This window comes from Rhinoderma darwinii (assembly GCF_050947455.1).
Source record: "Rhinoderma darwinii isolate aRhiDar2 chromosome 2 unlocalized genomic scaffold, aRhiDar2.hap1 SUPER_2_unloc_25, whole genome shotgun sequence".
Lineage (NCBI taxonomy): Eukaryota > Metazoa > Chordata > Amphibia > Anura > Rhinodermatidae > Rhinoderma > Rhinoderma darwinii.
The window spans coordinates 71,873-90,399 of NW_027461691.1; the positions used below are offsets into that span (position 1 = coordinate 71,873).

Sequence of the window (18,527 nt, forward strand, 5' to 3'; positions counted from 1 at the left end):
TTCCAAAAACAACCCAACAGCCGTTGGCTTTCTGGATGCACCGGCAACAACCTGAACGCCGCCTCGATGTCGGTTTTTGCTAGCAGCGCCCCCGGACCCGCAGCCCGCACTAACCCCACCGCCTTATCGAATGAGGTATAAACTACGGAACACAACTCGTGATCAATCCCGTCATTTACCGACGAACCTTTGGGATACGATAAATGTTGAATCAAACGAAACTTTCCGGGCTCGCGTTTAGGGACAATACCCAAAGGGGACACAACTAAATCTTTCACCGGCGACTCCACAAATGGCCCCGACATGCGCCCCAACGAAACTTCTTTTAACAACTTTTCCGACACGACTTCCGCATGCAAGTAAGCCGATTTTAAATTTCTCCGCGTAACCGGAACCTCATAAGGAGGCGGAGGAATAACAAAACCAACACCAAACCCTTCATAAAGCAACTTAGCTGCCGCCCTATCCGGATACTCATTTAGATAAGGGGCCATCCTTTCCACCCTCACCGGCGACACCCCCTTGACCAGCCCCGTGCTGGTTCCCGGACCTCTTTTTCCGCAGACATTTTGCCGCCCCGTGTGATGCACCATTACACTCGGAGCACACGTGCTTGAACTTGCACGTGGCCCCAAACTTGCACTGGCCTTCATTGAATTGCCAGCAAAACCCCGCCTTTCCCCCGCCGCTTGGTCCACTCTGACTAGACTGGCCTCCCTGGCCACCGCTCCCGGGAAAGGGCTGCCTAACCGGAGCCGTAACCCGTAACCAGAGAGCAATATCCTTCTGGTCCCACCGAATCGCCGGCCGAACCGCCTTCCGCTGACGGAATTGCTCATCATATCGCAGCCACGCCTGACCCCCATACGCCCTATGAGCCTCCCCAATAGCATCAAAATAACAAAATAACGCCGAACAATTTTCCGGCGCCTTTTCCCCTATCACACTAGCCAATATGGCGAACGCCTGCGACCAATTAACGAACGTCTGCGGGATAAGCCTATACCGCCGCCGTTCCTCCTCGTCCTTTTTACTCTCATCCCGCTTGCTCTTATCCAAATTGAATTTAGCCAGCGGCAAGAGAGAAAAAATTTCAACGTATTCATCTTTCCAGATCCGATCACGCACCTCCTGCTTTAAATGCGCCCCCAACGGACCCTCAAAACAAACATACACCTCCCCCCGAGCACGATCGTCCATGCGCACTCGATCGCCGTCCTTCTGTGCCTCAGTCTGCACCGACACCGCGACCGCCTCTCTAACCGCCACCACAGGACGCGCCTGCAACGATCCCACGTCCCTGGGGCCTTCCCAAACTACCGCAGGGGACACTTCCGTTACTACCGGCGCCGCGGCCCTATCAAGGCGCCCCACCAGCTCCCGTAAGCAACCCACTAAATCTGCCAAACCCGCTCCGTCGCGTCCGCCCGCGCCACTACCGGCCCCCGATGCTATGCTAGCAGCCCCCCCGCCGACACCCGACATAAAAATCGCTGGATAAGACAATAATGGAGTTATACACTCACCGGGCTGCACAGGCGCTGTGTTCCCGTCAGCCGGACCATCCTGACCTCGACGATAGACGTCCAGTTCACCTTCCTCCAGTTCTTCTCTCGCCGACGACTGTCCCTCCCAACGACATCTTCGGAAAGGGGATGAGGACGCGCTGACCGATGGGCCGGCAACCTGCCGCCCGACCGCCGGGACCCAGACTTCCGACCGGACCTGTTGCCTCGACGTCGCTGCAGATCTAGTCGTCCGTCTAGACGATCCTGACGAAGCCTGCCCCCTGGCCGGAACATCACCATGCGGGGCGGCCGTACCTTGCTCTCGACATCTTCCATCTGATGGGGGAGGGGTGACAGGGAGCCCAGCCTGCGACTCCCTGCTTACCGCCGGACCCCGTCGCGGCCTGGGATTCCTGCCAGGACGCAGGGCCTGGGAAGGGGCGGTCCTCCCAGCTGCCTGGCCTGCAGCGTCCGGGATCGGGCTCCCTCTGCGACGCCGTGTCCGCGGGACTACCTCCGGACTAAGGCGCTCTGGAGGTCGGGACCGCCGAGAGGGACGGGTCGACACAGCCTGCATCGCCGTCACCCCTGCCACCGCTCTCTGCCTGCCCAGCGCAGGAGCGGTTGTTGCCGACTCCCCCCCCGCCGCCATAGCCATGCTCGTAGGGGGGCCGGGGGAGGGGAGCCTGTCCCTTACAACAGACCCCGAACGCCGTGCCCGACGTGGCGAAACGGCGTCCGGGATCCGCGTTAATGCAGCCACGGTCTCCTCCAGCCATCCGGGACCGTGGTGCACAGCAGCGGCGCGCAGCCGCTCTAAAATCAAGGCCTCTGCCATTACTAAAAAACCGGGCAACGGGGAGCTTTGCTTACTGTGTGTTACTCCTCCCGCTGCTTCCGGCTCAATGCCGAGAAACAGCGGGAAGCGCAGTAACGGCCCCCCCGCCCCCCTTAACTCCTCCCCGTCCCTCCTTCAGCTCCTTCAACTTTCCCTGACCTCGTAACATTAACCCTTTCCCTACCAGGACGGTCATGTCGGCTTCCCTTAAGCCTGCAGCTGCGTCCAGCCTCTTCTGTCACTCAGTGTTGCCTGAGAGGGCAACACTGCAACAGCCGGCCCCCAGGCTGTCTTTTTTTTGCACAGCTAGTTGCCTACAGGAGGCCACAAGAGGGAGACAAGGGACTGCAAAATGGAAAATAGGCATCCACCAACTTTACAGACAACTTGTTCTCCTTGCTCCTACAACCTCCATCCTTGCACAGTTTGTTATTCTTCCAGGTAACATAGTAACAAATCCAAATTGCTGCTCTCTTTGTAGGCAAGCAAGGGTTTGTTGCAACTGCAATTCTTACTTCTTCTTGAAATGTAGGGACCACAGTACATTCCATCACATCCATCTAGTGTACACAGGTAGGTCCATTGTGACGGGCGGGCGGGCGGGCGGGCTGGCTGCTTTAATGGCTGTTTGCTGTTCCCCTACTCCACTCCACTATTTGACTATGGTGCTGCATCAATCAGTGGCTGGCTCAGGTGCAGCTCTTTAACCTACCTAGGAGGGAGGGCGGACAGAAGACAAGGAAGGTGAATGAGCTGTTCCAATGTGAAATGCCGGAAACACAGAAACACAGACGACACAAAACAAGAGGTGGCAATGTATTAATTAATTGCATTTAATAAATTAGCTCATTATCACACATGACTGTACAAATGCATTGTCCAACAGGTGTTGAAATAATGGGATTAAAAGGGGAGATCCCATCCGAAAGACAAAAACAATGGCAAACACAAAAAGCACTTTTGGAATCTGATTTTAGTAAACACATAAGGAAAGGGTGCACCGGTCCTGGAAATACTGCAATACCAGGTCAATGCGTGGAGTGGACAGAGCAAGCTCTATTTCCATCTCCCTGTTCTAAAAATCCATTTAATATATGGTCCCCAGATAGGGGACGTATCAGATATTAAACTGATAAGAACAGATACTACACTTGATCTTAGCCAAAAGGCCGAGAAGCGATAACCCGAACGTGCCGCACGTTTTGCTTCTTTTGCTTGCACCACAATGCAGTGCTGAAAGAGGAGGAATCGACATAAAAACGCCTTCCTGGCAACGCCCAAATGCCCTCCTGCCGTGAAAACACTGGCAGCATCAGCAGCAGCAGCAGCAGCAGCAGCAGTAAGTGCATGCCCACTGCCACCCCTTCTCCTTTCACACCTTGTATCAGCTTTAATCCAGTCCAGTGCTGCCTGCTGAGCAGCACTGACCAACACTGCCTGGGCCCAGGCTTTTATCTCTGAGGCCCCATTATGATGTCAGAAAGCTGGCTCTGGCTCCTGAGGTCTCCACTATGACACGTGCAAAGTTCCGTCTGAACTTTATATAAGACGGTGCGGCTCAGTCAGTCACTCAGTGTTGCCTGAGAGGGCAACACTGCAACAGCCGGCCCCCAGGCTGTCTTTTTTTTGCACAGCTAGTTGCCTCCAGGAGGCCACAAGAGGGAGACAAGGGACTGCAAAATGGAAAATATGCATCCACCAACTTTACAGACAACTTGTTCTCCTTGCTCCTACAACCTCCATCCTTGCACAGTTTGTTATTCTTCCAGGTAACATAGTAACAAATCCAAATTGCTGCTCTCTTTGTAGGCAAGCAAGGGTTTGTTGCAACTGCAATTCTTACTTCTTCTTGAAATGTAGGGACCACAGTACATTCCATCACATCCATCTAGTGTACACAGGTAGGTCCATTGTGACGGGCGGGCGGGCGGGCGGGCTGGCTGCTTTAATGGCTGTTTGCTGTTCCCCTACTCCACTCCACTATTTGACTATGGTGCTGCATCAATCAGTGGCTGGCTCAGGTGCAGCTCTTTAACCTACCTAGGAGGGAGGGCGGAGAGAAGACAAGGAAGGTGAATGAGCTGTTCCAATGTGAAATGCCGGAAACACAGAAACACAGACGACACAAAACAAGAGGTGGCAATGTATTAATTAATTGCATTTAATAAATTAGCTCATTATCACACATGACTGTACAAATGCATTGTCCAACAGGTGTTGAAATAATGGGATTAAAAGGGGAGATCCCATCCGAAAGACAAAAACAATGGCAAACACAAAAAGCACTTTTGGAATCTGATTTTAGTAAACACATAAGGAAAGGGTGCACCGGTCCTGGAAATACTGCAATACCAGGTCAATGCGTGGAGTGGACAGAGCAAGCTCTATTTCCATCTCCCTGTTCTAAAAATCCATTTAATATATGGTCCCCAGATAGGGGACGTATCAGATATTAAACTGATAAGAACAGATACTACACTTGATCTTAGCCAAAAGGCCGAGAAGCGATAACCCGAACGTGCCGCGCGTTTTGCTTCTTTTGCTTGCACCACAATGCAGTGCTGAAAGAGGAGGAATCGACATAAAAACGCCTTCCTGGCAACGCCCAAATGCCCTCCTGCCGTGCAAACACTGGCAGCAGCAGCAGCAGCAGCAGCAGTAAGTGCATGCCCACTGCCACCCCTTCTCCTTTCACACCTTGTATCAGCTTTAATCCAGTCCAGTGCTGCCTGCTGAGCAGCACTGACCAACACTGCCTGGGCCCAGGCTTTTATCTCTGAGGCCCTATTATGATGTCAGAAAGCTGGCTCTGGCTCCTGAGGTCTCCACTATGACACGTGCAAAGTTCCGTCTGAACTTTATATAAGACGGTGCGGCTCAGTCAGTCACTCAGTGTTGCCTGAGAGGGCAACACTGCAACAGCCGGCCCCCAGGCTGTCTTTTTTTTGCACAGCTAGTTGCCTCCAGGAGGCCACAAGAGGGAGACAAGGGACTGCAAAATGGAAAATAGGCATCCACCAACTTTACAGACAACTTGTTCTCCTTGCTCCTACAACCTCCATCCTTGCACAGTTTGTTATTCTTCCAGGTAACATAGTAACAAATCCAAATTGCTGCTCTCTTTGTAGGCAAGCAAGGGTTTGTTGCAACTGCAATTCTTACTTCTTCTTGAAATGTAGGGACCACAGTACATTCCATCACATCCATCTAGTGTACACAGGTAGGTCCATTGTGACGGGCGGGCGGGCTGGCTGCTTTAATGGCTGTTTGCTGTTCCCCTACTCCACTCCACTATTTGACTATGGTGCTGCATCAATCAGTGGCTGGCTCAGGTGCAGCTCTTTAACCTACCTAGGAGGGAGGGCGGAGAGAAGACAAGGAAGGTGAATGAGCTGTTCCAATGTGAAATGCCGGAAACACAGAAACACAGACGACACAAAACAAGAGGTGGCAATGTATTAATTAATTGCATTTAATAAATTAGCTCATTATCACACATGACTGTACAAATGCATTGTCCAACAGGTGTTGAAATAATGGGATTAAAAGGGGAGATCCCATCCGAAAGACAAAAACAATGGCAAACACAAAAAGCACTTTTGGAATCTGATTTTAGTAAACACATAAGGAAAGGGTGCACCGGTCCTGGAAATACTGCAATACCAGGTCAATGCGTGGAGTGGACAGAGCAAGCTCTATTTCCATCTCCCTGTTCTAAAAATCCATTTAATATATGGTCCCCAGATAGGGGACGTATCAGATATTAAACTGATAAGAACAGATACTACACTTGATCTTAGCCAAAAGGCCGAGAAGCGATAACCCGAACGTGCCGCGCGTTTTGCTTCTTTTGCTTGCACCACAATGCAGTGCTGAAAGAGGAGGAATCGACATAAAAACGCCTTCCTGGCAACGCCCAAATGCCCTCCTGACGTGCAAACACTGGCAGCAGCAGCAGCAGCAGCAGCAGTAAGTGCATGCCCACTGCCACCCCTTCTCCTTTCACACCTTGTATCAGCTTTAATTCAGTCCAGTGCTGCCTGCTGAGCAGCACTGACCAACACTGCCTGGGCCCAGGCTTTTATCTCTGAGGCCCCATTATGATGTCAGAAAGCTGGCTCTGGCTCCTGAGGTCTCCACTATGACACGTGCAAAGTTCCGTCTGAACTTTATATAAGACGGTGCGGCTCAGTCAGTCACTCAGTGTTGCCTGAGAGGGCAACACTGCAACAGCCGGCCCCCAGGCTGTCTTTTTTTTGCACAGCTAGTTGCCTCCAGGAGGCCACAAGAGGGAGACAAGGGACTGCAAAATGGAAAATAGGCATCCACCAACTTTACAGACAACTTGTTCTCCTTGCTCCTACAACCTCCATCCTTGCACAGTTTGTTATTCTTCCAGGTAACATAGTAACAAATCCAAATTGCTGCTCTCTTTGTAGGCAAGCAAGGGTTTGTTGCAACTGCAATTCTTACTTCTTCTTGAAATGTAGGGACCACAGTACATTCCATCACATCCATCTAGTGTACACAGGTAGGTCCATTGTGACGGGCGGGCGGGCGTGCGGGCTGGCTGCTTTAATGGCTGTTTGCTGTTCCCCTACTCCACTCCACTATTTGACTATGGTGCTGCATCAATCAGTGGCTGGCTCAGGTGCAGCTCTTTAACCTACCTAGGAGGGAGGGCGGAGAGAAGACAAGGAAGGTGAATGAGCTGTTCCAATGTGAAATGCCGGAAACACAGAAACACAGACGACACAAAACAAGAGGTGGCAATGTATTAATTAATTGCATTTAATAAATTAGCTCATTATCACACATGACTGTACAAATGCATTGTCCAACAGGTGTTGAAATAATGGGATTAAAAGGGGAGATCCCATCCGAAAGACAAAAACAATGGCAAACACAAAAAGCACTTTTGGAATCTGATTTTAGTAAACACATAAGGAAAGGGTGCACCGGTCCTGGAAATACTGCAATACCAGGTCAATGCGTGGAGTGGACAGAGCAAGCTCTATTTCCATCTCCCTGTTCTAAAAATCCATTTAATATATGGTCCCCAGATAGGGGACGTATCAGATATTAAACTGATAAGAACAGATACTACACTTGATCTTAGCCAAAAGGCCGAGAAGCGATAACCCGAACGTGCCGCGCGTTTTGCTTCTTTTGCTTGCACCACAATGCAGTGCTGAAAGAGGAGGAATCGACATAAAAACGCCTTCCTGGCAACGCCCAAATGCCCTCCTGCCGTGCAAACACTGGCAGCAGCAGCAGCAGCAGCAGCAGCAGTAAGTGCATGCCCACTGCCACCCCTTCTCCTTTCACACCTTGTATCAGCTTTAATCCAGTCCAGTGCTGCCTGCTGAGCAGCACTGACCAACACTGCCTGGGCCCAGGCTTTTATCTCTGAGGCCCCATTATGATGTCAGAAAGCTGGCTCTGGCTCCTGAGGTCTCCACTATGACACGTGCAAAGTTCCGTCTGAACTTTATATAAGACGGTGCGGCTCAGTCAGTCACTCAGTGTTGCCTGAGAGGGCAACACTGCAACAGCCGGCCCCCAGGCTGTCTTTTTTTTGCACAGCTAGTTGCCTCCAGGAGGCCACAAGAGGGAGACAAGGGACTGCAAAATGGAAAATAGGCATCCACCAACTTTACAGACAACTTGTTCTCCTTGCTCCTACAACCTCCATCCTTGCACAGTTTGTTATTCTTCCAGGTAACATAGTAACAAATCCAAATTGCTGCTCTCTTTGTAGGCAAGCAAGGGTTTGTTGCAACTGCAATTCTTACTTCTTCTTGAAATGTAGGGACCACAGTACATTCCATCACATCCATCTAGTGTACACAGGTAGGTCCATTGTGACGGGCGGGCGGGCGGGCTGGCTGCTTTAATGGCTGTTTGCTGTTCCCCTACTCCACTCCACTATTTGACTATGGTGCTGCATCAATCAGTGGCTGGCTCAGGTGCAGCTCTTTAACCTACCTAGGAGGGAGGGCGGAGAGAAGACAAGGAAGGTGAATGAGCTGTTCCAATGTGAAATGCCGGAAACACAGAAACACAGACGACACAAAACAAGAGGTGGCAATGTATTAATTAATTGCATTTAATAAATTAGCTCATTATCACACATGACTGTACAAATGCATTGTCCAACAGGTGTTGAAATAATGGGATTAAAAGGGGAGATCCCATCCGAAAGACAAAAACAATGGCAAACACAAAAAGCACTTTTGGAATCTGATTTTAGTAAACACATAAGGAAAGGGTGCACCGGTCCTGGAAATACTGCAATACCAGGTCAATGCGTGGAGTGGACAGAGCAAGCTCTATTTCCATCTCCCTGTTCTAAAAATCCATTTAATATATGGTCCCCAGATAGGGGACGTATCAGATATTAAACTGATGAGAACAGATACTACACTTGATCTTAGCCAAAAGGCAGAGAAGCGATAACCCGAACGTGCCGCGCGTTGACCGAGCCTGCCCAATACTGCTGTTCACCCCTTGCAGCGATTCAGCCTACTCCTAGGCAATTCCATGGGGCCCTGCAGGCTCACACACACTCACAGCTACGCGGGAGGTGAATAAAGGCCGGAGAGGAAGCAAGACAGGATTTGCTTCTTTTGCTTGCACCACAATGCAGTGCTGAAAGAGGAGGAATCGACATAAAAACGCCTTCCTGGCAACGCCCAAATGCCCTCCTGCCGTGCAAACACTGGCAGCAGCAGCAGCAGCAGTAAGTGCATGCCCACTGCCACCCCTTCTCCTTTCACACCTTGTATCAGCTTTAATCCAGTCCAGTGCTGCCTGCTGAGCAGCACTGACCAACACTGCCTGGGCCCAGGCTTTTATCTCTGAGGCCCCATTATGATGTCAGAAAGCTGGCTCTGGCTCCTGAGGTCTCCACTATGACACGTGCAAAGTTCCGTCTGAACTTTATATAAGACGGTGCGGCTCAGTCAGTCACTCAGTGTTGCCTGAGAGGGCAACACTGCAACAGCCGGCCCCCAGGCTGTCTTTTTTTTGCACAGCTAGTTGCCTCCAGGAGGCCACAAGAGGGAGACAAGGGACTGCAAAATGGAAAATAGGCATCCACCAACTTTACAGACAACTTGTTCTCCTTGCTCCTACAACCTCCATCCTTGCACAGTTTGTTATTCTTCCAGGTAACATAGTAACAAATCCAAATTGCTGCTCTCTTTGTAGGCAAGCAAGGGTTTGTTGCAACTGCAATTCTTACTTCTTCTTGAAATGTAGGGACCACAGTACATTCCATCACATCCATCTAGTGTACACAGGTAGGTCCATTGTGACGGGCGGGCGGGCTGGCTGCTTTAATGGCTGTTTGCTGTTCCCCTACTCCACTCCACTATTTGACTATGGTGCTGCATCAATCAGTGGCTGGCTCAGGTGCAGCTCTTTAACCTACCTAGGAGGGAGGGCGGAGAGAAGACAAGGAAGGTGAATGAGCTGTTCCAATGTGAAATGCCGGAAACACAGAAACACAGACGACACAAAACAAGAGGTGGCAATGTATTAATTAATTGCATTTAATAAATTAGCTCATTATCACACATGACTGTACAAATGCATTGTCCAACAGGTGTTGAAATAATGGGATTAAAAGGGGAGATCCCATCCGAAAGACAAAAACAATGGCAAACACAAAAAGCACTTTTGGAATCTGATTTTAGTAAACACATAAGGAAAGGGTGCACCGGTCCTGGAAATACTGCAATACCAGGTCAATGCGTGGAGTGGACAGAGCAAGCTCTATTTCCATCTCCCTGTTCTAAAAATCCATTTAATATATGGTCCCCAGATAGGGGACGTATCAGATATTAAACTGATAAGAACAGATACTACACTTGATCTTAGCCAAAAGGCCGAGAAGCGATAACCCGAACGTGCCGCGCGTTTTGCTTCTTTTGCTTGCACCACAATGCAGTGCTGAAAGAGGAGGAATCGACATAAAAACGCCTTCCTGGCAACGCCCAAATGCCCTCCTGACGTGCAAACACTGGCAGCAGCAGCAGCAGCAGCAGCAGTAAGTGCATGCCCACTGCCACCCCTTCTCCCTTCACACCTTGTATCAGCTTTAATTCAGTCCAGTGCTGCCTGCTGAGCAGCACTGACCAACACTGCCTGGGCCCAGGCTTTTATCTCTGAGGCCCCATTATGATGTCAGAAAGCTGGCTCTGGCTCCTGAGGTCTCCACTATGACACGTGCAAAGTTCCGTCTGAACTTTATATAAGACGGTGCGGCTCAGTCAGTCACTCAGTGTTGCCTGAGAGGGCAACACTGCAACAGCCGGCCCCCAGGCTGTCTTTTTTTTGCACAGCTAGTTGCCTCCAGGAGGCCACAAGAGGGAGACAAGGGACTGCAAAATGGAAAATAGGCATCCACCAACTTTACAGACAACTTGTTCTCCTTGCTCCTACAACCTCCATCCTTGCACAGTTTGTTATTCTTCCAGGTAACATAGTAACAAATCCAAATTGCTGCTCTCTTTGTAGGCAAGCAAGGGTTTGTTGCAACTGCAATTCTTACTTCTTCTTGAAATGTAGGGACCACAGTACATTCCATCACATCCATCTAGTGTACACAGGTAGGTCCATTGTGACGGGCGGGCGGGCGGGCGGGCGGGCTGGCTGCTTTAATGGCTGTTTGCTGTTCCCCTACTCCACTCCACTATTTGACTATGGTGCTGCATCAATCAGTGGCTGGCTCAGGTGCAGCTCTTTAACCTACCTAGGAGGGAGGGCGGAGAGAAGACAAGGAAGGTGAATGAGCTGTTCCAATGTGAAATGCCGGAAACACAGAAACACAGACGACACAAAACAAGAGGTGGCAATGTATTAATTAATTGCATTTAATAAATTAGCTCATTATCACACATGACTGTACAAATGCATTGTCCAACAGGTGTTGAAATAATGGGATTAAAAGGGGAGATCCCATCCGAAAGACAAAAACAATGGCAAACACAAAAAGCACTTTTGGAATCTGATTTTAGTAAACACATAAGGAAAGGGTGCACCGGTCCTGGAAATACTGCAATACGAGGTCAATGCGTGGAGTGGACAGAGCAAGCTCTATTTCCATCTCCCTGTTCTAAAAATCCATTTAATATATGGTCCCCAGATAGGGGACGTATCAGATATTAAACTGATAAGAACAGATACTACACTTGATCTTAGCCAAAAGGCCGAGAAGCGATAACCCGAACGTGCCGCGCATTTTGCTTCTTTTGCTTGCACCACAATGCAGTGCTGAAAGAGGAGGAATCGACATAAAAACGCCTTCCTGGCAACGCCCAAATGCCCTCCTGCCGTGCAAACACTGGCAGCAGCAGCAGCAGCAGCAGCAGCAGCAGTAAGTGCATGCCCACTGCCACCCCTTCTCCTTTCACACCTTGTATCAGCTTTAATCCAGTCCAGTGCTGCCTGCTGAGCAGCACTGACCAACACTGCCTGGGCCCAGGCTTTTATCTCTGAGGCCCCATTATGATGTCAGAAAGCTGGCTCTGGCTCCTGAGGTCTCCACTATGACACGTGCAAAGTTCCGTCTGAACTTTATATAAGACGGTGCGGCTCAGTCAGTCACTCAGTGTTGCCTGAGAGGGCAACACTGCAACAGCCGGCCCCCAGGCTGTCTTTTTTTTGCACAGCTAGTTGCCTCCAGGAGGCCACAAGAGGGAGACAAGGGACTGCAAAATGGAAAATAGGCATCCACCAACTTTACAGACAACTTGTTCTCCTTGCTCCTACAACCTCCATCCTTGCACAGTTTGTTATTCTTCCAGGTAACATAGTAACAAATCCAAATTGCTGCTCTCTTTGTAGGCAAGCAAGGGTTTGTTGCAACTGCAATTCTTACTTCTTCTTGAAATGTAGGGACCACAGTACATTCCATCACATCCATCTAGTGTACACAGGTAGGTCCATTGTGACGGGCGGGCGGGCGGGCGGGCTGGCTGCTTTAATGGCTGTTTGCTGTTCCCCTACTCCACTCCACTATTTGACTATGGTGCTGCATCAATCAGTGGCTGGCTCAGGTGCAGCTCTTTAACCTACCTAGGAGGGAGGGCGGAGAGAAGACAAGGAAGGTGAATGAGCTGTTCCAATGTGAAATGCCGGACACACAGAAACACAGACGACACAAAACAACAGGTGGCAATGTATTAATTAATTGCATTTAATGAATTAGCTCATTATCACACATGACTGTACAAATGCATTGTCCAACAGGTGTTGAAATAATGGGATTAAAAGGGGAGATCCCATCCGAAAGACAAAAACAATGGCAAACACAAAAAGCACTTTTGGAATCTGATTTTAGTAAACACATAAGGAAAGGGTGCACCGGTCCTGGAAATACTGCAATACCAGGTCAATGCGTGGAGTGGACAGAGAAAGCTCTATTTCCATCTCCCTGTTCTAAAAATCCATTTAATATATGGTCCCCAGATAGGGGACGTATCAGATATTAAACTGATAAGAACAGATACTACACTTGATCTTAGCCAAAAGGCCGAGAAGCGATAACCCGAACGTGCCGCGCGTTTTGCTTCTTTTGCTTGCACCACAATGCAGTGCTGAAAGAGGAGGAATCGACATAAAAACGCCTTCCTGGCAACGCCCAAATGCCCTCCTGCCGTGCAAACACTGGCAGCAGCAGCAGCAGCAGCAGCAGTAAGTGCATGCCCACTGCCACCCCTTCTCCTTTCACACCTTGTATCAGCTTTAATCCAGTCCAGTGCTGCCTGCTGAGCAGCACTGACCAACACTGCCTGGGCCCAGGCTTTTATCTCTGAGGCCCCATTATGATGTCAGAAAGCTGGCTCTGGCTCCTGAGGTCTCCACTATGACACGTGCAAAGTTCTGTCTGAACTTTATATAAGACGGTGCGGCTCAGTCAGTCACTCAGTGTTGCCTGAGAGGGCAACACTGCAACAGCCGGCCCCCAGGCTGTCTTTTTTTTGCACAGCTAGTTGCCTCCAGGAGGCCACAAGAGGGAGACAAGGGACTGCAAAATGGAAAATAGGCATCCACCAACTTTACAGACAACTTGTTCTCCTTGCTCCTACAACCTCCATCCTTGCACAGTTTGTTATTCTTCCAGGTAACATAGTAACAAATCCAAATTGCTGCTCTCTTTGTAGGCAAGCAAGGGTTTATTGCAACTGCAATTCTTACTTCTTCTTGAAATGTAGGGACCACAGTACATTCCATCACATCCATCTAGTGTACACAGGTAGGTCCATTGTGACGGGCGGGCGGGCTGGCTGCTTTAATGGCTGTTTGCTGTTCCCCTACTCCACTCCACTATTTGACTATGGTGCTGCATCAATCAGTGGCTGGCTCAGGTGCAGCTCTTTAACCTACCTAAGAGGGAGGGCGGAGAGAAGACAAGGAAGGTGAATGAGCTGTTCCAATGTGAAATGCCGGAAACACAGAAACACAGATGACACAAAACAAGAGGTGGCAATGTATTAATTAATTGCATTTAATAAATTAGCTCATTATCACACATGACTGTACAAATGCATTGTCCAACAGGTGTTGAAATAATGGGATTAAAAGGGGAGATCCCATCCGAAAGACAAAAACAATGGCAAACACAAAAAGCACTTTTGGAATCTGATTTTAGTAAACACATAAGGAAAGGGTGCACCGGTCCTGGAAATACTGCAATACCAGGCCAATGCGTGGAGTGGACAGAGCAAGCTCTATTTCCATCTCCCTGTTCTAAAAATCCATTTAATATATGGTCCCCAGATAGGGGACGTATCAGATATTAAACTGATAAGAACAGATACTACACTTGATCTTAGCCAAAAGGCCGAGAAGCGATAACCCGAACGTGCCGCGCGTTTTGCTTCTTTTGCTTGCACCACAATGCAGTGCTGAAAGAGGAGGAATCGACATAAAAACGCCTTCCTGGCAACGCCCAAATGCCCTCCTGCCGTGAAAACACTGGCAGCAGCAGCAGCAGCAGCAGCAGCAGCAGCAGTAAGTGCATGCCCACTGCCACCCCTTCTCCTTTCACACCTTGTATCAGCTTTAATCCAGTCCAGTGCTGCCTGCTGAGCAGCACTGACCAACACTGCCTGGGCCCAGGCTTTTATCTCTGAGGCCCCATTATGATGTCAGAAAGCTGGCTCTGGCTCCTGAGGTCTCCACTATGACACGTGCAAAGTTCCGTCTGAACTTTATATAAGACGGTGCGGCTCAGTCAGTCACTCAGTGTTGCCTGAGAGGGCAACACTGCAACAGCCGGCCCCCAGGCTGTCTTTTTTTTGCACAGCTAGTTGCCTCCAGGAGGCCACAAGAGGGAGACAAGGGACTGCAAAATGGAAAATAGGCATCCACCAACTTTACAGACAACTTGTTCTCCTTGCTCCTACAACCTCCATCCTTGCACAGTTTGTTATTCTTCCAGGTAACCTAGTAACAAATCCAAATTGCTGCTCTCTTTGTAGGCAAGCAAGGGTTTGTTGCAACTCCAATTCTTACTTCTTCTTGAAATGTAGGGACCACAGTACATTCCATCACATCCATCTAGTGTACACAGGTAGGTCCATTGTGACGGGCGGGCGGGCTGGCTGCTTTAATGGCTGTTTGCTGTTCCCCTACTCCACTCCACTATTTGACTATGGTGCTGCATCAATCAGTGGCTGGCTCAGGTGCAGCTCTTTAACCTACCTAGGAGGGAGGGCGGAGAGAAGACAAGGAAGGTGAATGAGCTGTTCCAATGTGAAATGCCGGACACACAGAAACACAGACGACACAAAACAAGAGGTGGCAATGTATTAATTAATTGCATTTAATAAATTAGCTCATTATCACACATGACTGTACAAATGCATTGTCCAACAGGTGTTGAAATAATGGGATTAAAAGGGGAGATCCCATCCGAAAGACAAAAACAATGGCAAACACAAAAAGCACTTTTGGAATCTGATTTTAGTAAACACATAAGGAAAGGGTGCACCGGTCCTGGAAATACTGCAATACCAGGTCAATGCGTGGAGTGGACAGAGAAAGCTCTATTTCCATCTCCCTGTTCTAAAAATCCATTTAATATATGGTCCCCAGATAGGGGACGTATCAGATATTAAACTGATAAGAACAGATACTACACTTGATCTTAGCCAAAAGGCCGAGAAGCGATAACCCGAACGTGCCGCGCGTTTTGCTTCTTTTGCTTGCACCACAATGCAGTGCTGAAAGAGGAGGAATCGACATAAAAACGCCTTCCTGGCAACGCCCAAATGCCCTCCTGCCGTGCAAACACTGGCAGCAGCAGCAGCAGCAGCAGCAGTAAGTGCATGCCCACTGCCACCCCTTCTCCTTTCACACCTTGTATCAGCTTTAATCCAGTCCAGTGCTGCCTGCTGAGCAGCACTGACCAACACTGCCTGGGCCCAGGCTTTTATCTCTGAGGCCCCATTATGATGTCAGAAAGCTGGCTCTGGCTCCTGAGGTCTCCACTATGACACGTGCAAAGTTCCGTCTGAACTTTATATAAGACGGTGCGGCTCAGTCAGTCACTCAGTGTTGCCTGAGAGGGCAACACTGCAACAGCCGGCCCCCAGGCTGTCTTTTTTTTGCACAGCTAGTTGCCTCCAGGAGGCCACAAGAGGGAGACAAGGGACTGCAAAATGGAAAATAGGCATCCACCAACTTTACAGACAACTTGTTCTCCTTGCTCCTACAACCTCCATCCTTGCACAGTTTGTTATTCTTCCAGGTAACATAGTAACAAATCCAAATTGCTGCTCTCTTTGTAGGCAAGCAAGGGTTTATTGCAACTGCAATTCTTACTTCTTCTTGAAATGTAGGGACCACAGTACATTCCATCACATCCATCTAGTGTACACAGGTAGGTCCATTGTGACGGGCGGGCGGGCGGGCGGGCTGGCTGCTTTAATGGCTGTTTGCTGTTCCCCTACTCCACTCCACTATTTGACTATGGTGCTGCATCAATCAGTGGCTGGCTCAGGTGCAGCTCTTTAACCTACCTAAGAGGGAGGGCGGAGAGAAGACAAGGAAGGTGAATGAGCTGTTCCAATGTGAAATGCCGGAAACACAGAAACACAGACGACACAAAACAAGAGGTGGCAATGTATTAATTAATTGCATTTAATAAATTAGCTCATTATCACACATGACTGTACAAATGCATTGTCCAACAGGTGTTGAAATAATGGGATTAAAAGGGGAGATCCCATCCGAAAGACAAAAACAATGGCAAACACAAAAAGCACTTTTGGAATCTGATTTTAGTAAACACATAAGGAAAGGGTGCACCGGTCCTGGAAATACTGCAATACCAGGTCAATGCGTGGAGTGGACAGAGCAAGCTCTATTTCCATCTCCCTGTTCTAAAAATCCATTTAATATATGGTCCCCAGATAGGGGACGTATCAGATATTAAACTGATAAGAACAGATACTACACTTGATCTTAGCCAAAAGGCCGAGAAGCGATAACCCGAACGTGCCGCGCGTTTTGCTTCTTTTGCTTGCACCACAATGCAGTGCTGAAAGAGGAGGAATCGACATAAAAACGCCTTCCTGGCAACGCCCAAATGCCCTCCTGCCGTGCAAACACTGGCAGCAGCAGCAGCAGCAGCAGCAGCAGCAGTAAGTGCATGCCCACTGCCACCCCTTCTCCTTTCACACCTTGTATCAGCTTTAATCCAGTCCAGTGCTGCCTGCTGAGCAGCACTGACCAACACTGCCTGGGCCCAGGCTTTTATCTCTGAGGCCCCATTATGATGTCAGAAAGCTGGCTCTGGCTCCTGAGGTCTCCACTATGACACGTGCAAAGTTCCGTCTGAACTTTATATAAGACGGTGCGGCTCAGTCAGTCACTCAGTGTTGCCTGAGAGGGCAACACTGCAACAGCCGGCCCCCAGGCTGTCTTTTTTTTGCACAGCTAGTTGCCTCCAGGAGGCCACAAGAGGGAGACAAGGGACTGCAAAATGGAAAATAGGCATCCACCAACTTTACAGACAACTTGTTCTCCTTGCTCCTACAACCTCCATCCTTGCACAGTTTGTTATTCTTCCAGGTAACATAGTAACAAATCCAAATTGCTGCTCTCTTTGTAGGCAAGCAAGGGTTTATTGCAACTGCAATTCTTACTTCTTCTTGAAATGTAGGGACCACAGTACATTCCATCACATCCATCTAGTGTACACAGGTAGGTCCATTGTGACGGGCGGGCGGGCGGGCGGGCTGGCTGCTTTAATGGCTGTTTGCTGTTCCCCTACTCCACTCCACTATTTGACTATGGTGCTGCATCAATCAGTGGCTGGCTCAGGTGCAGCTCTTTAACCTACCTAAGAGGGAGGGCGGAGAGAAGACAAGGAAGGTGAATGAGCTGTTCCAATGTGAAATGCCGGAAACACAGAAACACAGACGACACAAAACAAGAGGTGGCAATGTATTAATTAATTGCATTTAATAAATTAGCTCATTATCACACATGACTGTACAAATGCATTGTCCAACAGGTGTTGAAATAATGGGATTAAAAGGGGAGATCCCATCCGAAAGACAAAAACAATGGCAAACACAAAAAGCACTTTTGGAATCTGATTTTAGTAAACACATAAGGAAAGGGTGCACCGGTCCTGGAAATACTGCAATACCAGGTCAATGCGTGGAGTGGACAGAGCAAGCTCTATTTCCATCTCCCTGTTCTAAAAATCCATTTAATATATGGTCCCCAGATAGGGGACGTATCAGATATTAAACTGATAAGAACAGATACTACACTTGATCTTAGCCAAAAGGCCGAGAAGCGATAACCCGAACGTGCCGCGCGTTTTGCTTCTTTTGCTTGCACCACAATGCAGTGCTGAAAGAGGAGGAATCGACATAAAAACGCCTTCCTGGCAACGCCCAAATGCCCTCCTGCCGTGCAAACACTGGCAGCAGCAGCAGCAGCAGCAGCAGCAGCAGTAAGTGCATGCCCACTGCCACCCCTTCTCCTTTCACACCTTGTATCAGCTTTAATCCAGTCCAGTGCTGCCTGCTGAGCAGCACTGACCAACACTGCCTGGGCCCAGGCTTTTATCTCTGAGGCCCCATTATGATGTCAGAAAGCTGGCTCTGGCTCCTGAGGTCTCCACTATGACACGTGCAAAGTTCCGTCTGAAC

At 49.2% G+C, this 18,527-nt stretch overlaps 12 non-coding genes across 12 annotated transcripts; all 12 read right to left on the reverse strand.

Annotated features, from left to right (window-relative positions):
* Nucleotides 1-3,336: 3,336 nt before the first annotated feature.
* LOC142675021 (U2 spliceosomal RNA) lies at nt 3,337-3,527 on the reverse strand. Its single transcript, XR_012852065.1, has one exon. It is a non-coding gene; the product is annotated as a U2 spliceosomal RNA (small nuclear RNA).
* Nucleotides 3,528-4,664: 1,137 nt separating this feature from the next.
* Nucleotides 4,665-4,855, reverse strand: LOC142675022 (U2 spliceosomal RNA). The gene has a single exon (XR_012852066.1). It is a non-coding gene; the product is annotated as a U2 spliceosomal RNA (small nuclear RNA).
* Nucleotides 4,856-5,975: 1,120 nt separating this feature from the next.
* LOC142675023 (U2 spliceosomal RNA) lies at nt 5,976-6,166 on the reverse strand. The gene has a single exon (XR_012852067.1). It is a non-coding gene; the product is annotated as a U2 spliceosomal RNA (small nuclear RNA).
* Nucleotides 6,167-7,294: 1,128 nt separating this feature from the next.
* On the reverse strand, nt 7,295-7,485 carry LOC142675025 (U2 spliceosomal RNA). The gene has a single exon (XR_012852068.1). It is a non-coding gene; the product is annotated as a U2 spliceosomal RNA (small nuclear RNA).
* Nucleotides 7,486-8,612: 1,127 nt separating this feature from the next.
* Nucleotides 8,613-8,803, reverse strand: LOC142675094 (U2 spliceosomal RNA). Its single transcript, XR_012852124.1, has one exon. It is a non-coding gene; the product is annotated as a U2 spliceosomal RNA (small nuclear RNA).
* A 1,256-nt stretch (nt 8,804-10,059) lies between these two features.
* On the reverse strand, nt 10,060-10,250 carry LOC142675026 (U2 spliceosomal RNA). Its single transcript, XR_012852069.1, has one exon. It is a non-coding gene; the product is annotated as a U2 spliceosomal RNA (small nuclear RNA).
* Nucleotides 10,251-11,382: 1,132 nt separating this feature from the next.
* Nucleotides 11,383-11,573, reverse strand: LOC142675095 (U2 spliceosomal RNA). The gene has a single exon (XR_012852125.1). It is a non-coding gene; the product is annotated as a U2 spliceosomal RNA (small nuclear RNA).
* Nucleotides 11,574-12,707: 1,134 nt separating this feature from the next.
* LOC142675085 (U2 spliceosomal RNA) lies at nt 12,708-12,898 on the reverse strand. The gene has a single exon (XR_012852117.1). It is a non-coding gene; the product is annotated as a U2 spliceosomal RNA (small nuclear RNA).
* A 1,120-nt stretch (nt 12,899-14,018) lies between these two features.
* LOC142675056 (U2 spliceosomal RNA) lies at nt 14,019-14,209 on the reverse strand. The gene has a single exon (XR_012852094.1). It is a non-coding gene; the product is annotated as a U2 spliceosomal RNA (small nuclear RNA).
* A 1,129-nt stretch (nt 14,210-15,338) lies between these two features.
* Nucleotides 15,339-15,529, reverse strand: LOC142675086 (U2 spliceosomal RNA). The gene has a single exon (XR_012852118.1). It is a non-coding gene; the product is annotated as a U2 spliceosomal RNA (small nuclear RNA).
* Nucleotides 15,530-16,657: 1,128 nt separating this feature from the next.
* On the reverse strand, nt 16,658-16,848 carry LOC142675027 (U2 spliceosomal RNA). Its single transcript, XR_012852070.1, has one exon. It is a non-coding gene; the product is annotated as a U2 spliceosomal RNA (small nuclear RNA).
* A 1,134-nt stretch (nt 16,849-17,982) lies between these two features.
* LOC142675028 (U2 spliceosomal RNA) lies at nt 17,983-18,173 on the reverse strand. The gene has a single exon (XR_012852071.1). It is a non-coding gene; the product is annotated as a U2 spliceosomal RNA (small nuclear RNA).
* Nucleotides 18,174-18,527: the final 354 nt, after the last annotated feature.